We start from the raw sequence: 4,614 nt of genomic DNA on the forward strand, positions 1-4,614 counted from the left end.
ACAATACACATTCTAACTCAATAAGCACCTCAATGGAACTTTCTTCCCGCCCTCAGAAGCCGTTCTTTTGTGTGCCTAACGTGCATATTAGAGGGCGCACTTGACCTGGAAGCCGACTGGAATAATGAGGCGTGTAGGTCATAGCTGCCTTATGTAGCAACATGCATCGCTAGCTCTTAGCAATGATTACTTTCTTGCTGCTTTTCATGGATGGTTATTATTAGAAGTGAAGCTTAGTGGTTAAAGTAGAATTGTGGAGTTCGATTCCAGGTTAAGTCACAAGTTTAAGTTTTATGGAGTTTCAAAGGTCGAAAATCTTGGACGAAAATGAAATCGCCAATCTTCATTAAGTAAGCATGAAATCACCACGCTTGATATAAATCATGATTAAAACCATTGTAGACCAAAAAAAAAGATACATAAGCAATCAAAAAAACTTTGTCAGAAGTGGGATTCGAACCCACGCCCTCAGAGAGGACCAGAACAACTCGACTCACGTTCAGTAAGCAAGGCATCCTTGAGTCTGGCGCCTTAGACCGCTCGGCCATCCTGACAGATGATGAATGCGTCGAAATTATCGAACGCATTACATGCAATCATTACAATTTATGTGTGCACGAGTTGGCTCGTCACGCCATTGTAAAATGGTTCAAACGATTGAGACAAATCTTGGTACAGAGATAAGTAGTAGGTAAACTGAAAATATAATACTTCGTAAGAAAATATAAACAGTTATTCGGTTGGGAGAAGTTTTTTTAAGAAGCCGAAAATCGATCTCAGTGGCGTGCACTTGGAGAGGCCTATGTCCAGCAGTGGACTGCGATAGGCTGATGACGATGATGACGATGATGAGAAGTTTTCTGGGCAAAATAAATATGTAAGTAAGACTGTACTAAGTAGTGTGAATACTAAAAGTATCCATCAAAAAAATTTAATTTGAAAAATAAATGATTTTTTAACGGAATTTTCACGCTCAATTTTCGCAAAATAACTTTTGAGTGGAATGACATTTTAATGAAAGCACCATTTCATACGTTGCATTATATGTATGAATATTTTATAAATATATTCGCTAATACATGAAATTCTTTGAATTAATACAAATATTGTCAATTTTGGTCGTTTATTTTACTTGTAATTATGTATTTATTAGTAGTAAAACAACATACTTATTTGTTTAACTGTTAATATATCCCTTTTATTTCTGAGGTGGGTAATGATTTACTTTGTTTTTTTTTTTGTCGAGTTCTTAATTAGTTCTTTCAGTAAGTATTTTTGTGAAAACTTGTAGCTGACACTACAAGCGTCTTCATATGTATGTACTAAATATTCATTTAATAGATATTGCCGAGTTGACGAAGAGTAATCATAACATACCTATTTAATTACCTATGGCTAGGAATTTGGTAAGTTTGTACGACAACGCCGTGAACGTGTATTTTTTATTTAATTTGTAATAATAGGTAAACATTTACGTTAATAAAGTAACAGAATAATAACACTTAACTAGTTTACCATTGTGCAATCTAAGAAGTTATCCACAAGACACAAAATTGTTATAATTGCTCATAGACAATTGGAACTTGATGATAAAATAAAAAATGTTCCCGTGCTTGAAGTGAAATAACAAAAATCTATAGCAAATTGGTTTTATATTAAAGTGATAAGCTATCTTTGAGTGTTTTGAGAAGTTACAACAAATATATTCAAACATTTTTTGATAACAATATTAATAAAAACAGAAGTGACAATTGACACAAGTTTCTGTAGAAAAAGGTTGTTCGAAAGAGATACCGCGCGGCCCTGGTACATAAAAGGCCTACGACGGAACACGACGGGTTTTAGTCAGTAAGAGTCTAACACTCCCTCACCGCTGCTAACCCACAGCGGGAGGGGGTCATTGACGATTTTTGACGGCGTTAAAAAAAAAGCTACACAGTTATGTCATGGACAGACGACCTTATAAAGGTCGCCGGAAGACGTTGGATGCAGGTCGCTTCCAACAGGTATCTGTGGAGATCAAAGGGGGAGGCCTCTGTTCAGCAGTGGACGTCCTATGGCTGAGATGATGGTGATGATGAGTTATGTCAAGCAGAGAAATATAAACAGAATTCATAAAAATACTCGTAGAGATTTCTACAACAAAACCTGTTAACATTATTAACGATAATTTTGTGAGAAAAAACAGGCGAAATATTACGAATATTTCTAAAGCGGTAAAGGGAATATTTTTCTTAATAAATTCGTTGTAAGGAGAAAAAAATAAACGTTCTGATTCGAGTTATTCGTTATCGCAAATACCTTTCTTTGTCGATATAGAATTTGTTTTTTTATATCAAAAATATGAGGCGAATTTTTGCTGAATGTTACAAGTAAGGAGCAATTTCTTTTTATTGCTATTTCGTTTTGTTTTGTATATTATTTCTTTAACACTTTTCATATTTGGTCTGAAACAATGTTTGGTAGGTTTCAGAGATAACGTTGGTCACAAAAATACATATTTTATCCCAATACAAGACATTATGTTCTAGATACCAACATACAATTTTTACCCAATAGACGACAAATGTTCAGTTGGCCGATAGTCAGTAACATATACATAGGTATATTGGCCTAGAAATCGAACCCGGGACCCCGAGTAGGTACAGCAGTGAAAATTCTTTTTTACATAAATTATCGTAAACCACAAGTGAAAGCCAACAGTTTCCCTGATTAGCCGAAATGTGTAAACACCAGTAAACGAGGGAATTTGTCAAACAATCAAATTTGACCGCCGCAGCAGCCGCGGTGATTATGTGGTCACCTCTAATTGAAATAGTACACTGTGCAAGTGTGCTTCTAATGGAAATAAAACAAAAATGTGAGGTTATTTGTTGTTTCGCCCAAAGCTGTTGTTTTCAGAAAATCTTACGTTACACTACCTACAGTTAAAATTACGTAGAAGAAAGCTTTACACTAAAATACGAGACATTTTTAGTATAAACAAATTTCAACTTCATTTTTATCAGCTAATCATCACTTTAAAGGCAGATTTTCTTAATTTATAGCTTTAATTCCTACCAATTACATTAGTTTTAGTCTTCGGCGACTTTTAGAGTAATATGTATTTAATAGGTTCAGGAACTATCAGGGGTATGCAGATATTTTTTCCTCTTTTCAGTATTTTTTGAGTTCACATACCTACAATCGAATGATCCATTTACTAGCTAAACTGCCACAAACAGATACACAACTCAATCTTAGACCACCCCTTCCTTCAAAAAAACTTTAAGGGCTTATATCCTGCTATAAACACCAGAGTATGTGTATACAACCATGGAGAACAAAATGACTAGCGGAGGTGTCATAACGGAAAATCTCCTAAGAAAGTAGCGCGACAACATGCGGGGGACGAGGAACGTTACCGTTTTCGCCTTTATACGCTTTCTTTGAACAACCAAATTTTTTGTATGTAGTCCTTAAAATCATTGACAGATATCTCAAAGAACCGGAACGCCTTGTTAATTCACTCGTAACTCGTCATATTGGTCATGACCACCGTACGAATTGGACTTACAAGAAGGTGCCTGACCTACCGGCATTATGGCATCTCCTCATCTTCCTTGCTCCATGGTATACAGTATGAAGTCTTTTGTGAGGGCGACGCGGACGTGACAAGCCGATACAAAGCGTGTTCAAAGACGTGCATCGCGCTCAATGGGAGCCGATACCCTTATAAGTGTTGCACACCCTGTATGTGAGCTATAGATGGTGTGTGAAATTAGTTAAATAAGTTTTTTTTGTAGATGCTATCGTTTAGGCTACCATACATAAAAAACAGTCTACTCAAAGTGGGTGAAAATCAAAGTCAAAAGTTTCAATTTCAAATACAATAAATCAGGCAGAGATTTCAAAAAACGTACATTTAAAAACATACATTAAATATTTAAATAATTTATGGAAATAAAACCCACGACACAACGGGCAGATAAAACTCCATTCATACCATGAAACAGTAGGTAGCGAACAAAACAAAAAACTACATAAAGCTAATAAAACTACCAACAAATAAATACGTTTAATTTCTTCAATAAAGTCATCAATTAATTCCGATCGCGTGCAATAAATAATAATTATTGGAATAATTCATTGTTACGTGTTTATTCATACTAGCAGTTATAATACTTAATTATGCACAGTGCACAGTGTGCCTGATGAGGCTGCCGCTGGAAATAATATTATACATTACAATTTACTCTGTTTATTTACGTTTAAACGCTTTTCAAGCAGTTCGCATATAATTAACGGAGTCTTTGTTTATCTTGTTCATTTTGTGTGAAATATCATGACTTTATGTTGTGAATGCTAATTTGTAATTATAATATAGACTGGTCGTTTTTCACAATGATTTTTGACGTGACCCGAGGGAATTTCCTCTTGTATTCCAATAAAATATAGTTCATACGTAGTGGATGATTGATATATTAAAGACCAGTAGTTCCATGATTTAGAACTTAGAGTACACTTACAGTAAAAATATTTAAAAAAATATATATTTGTATAATTACTACTAGGTAGGTAAATCAGCACTTTCTACTACTTCAATCGTTTTAGCAGACATACATAACTTATTAA

General features: G+C 34.7%; 1 non-coding gene across 1 annotated transcript; it reads right to left on the reverse strand.

The window, feature by feature from the left end:
- Window positions 1–439: 439 nt before the first annotated feature.
- Window positions 440–554, reverse strand: Trnal-caa (transfer RNA leucine (anticodon CAA)). Its single transcript has 2 exons — window positions 517–554; window positions 440–484 (listed from the first exon to the last, which is right to left on the reverse strand). It is a non-coding gene; the product is annotated as a tRNA-Leu (tRNA).
- Window positions 555–4,614: the final 4,060 nt, after the last annotated feature.

The sequence above is a fragment of the Helicoverpa armigera genome, chromosome 24 (genome assembly GCF_030705265.1).
Source record: "Helicoverpa armigera isolate CAAS_96S chromosome 24, ASM3070526v1, whole genome shotgun sequence".
Classification (NCBI taxonomy): Eukaryota; Metazoa; Arthropoda; class Insecta; order Lepidoptera; family Noctuidae; genus Helicoverpa; species Helicoverpa armigera.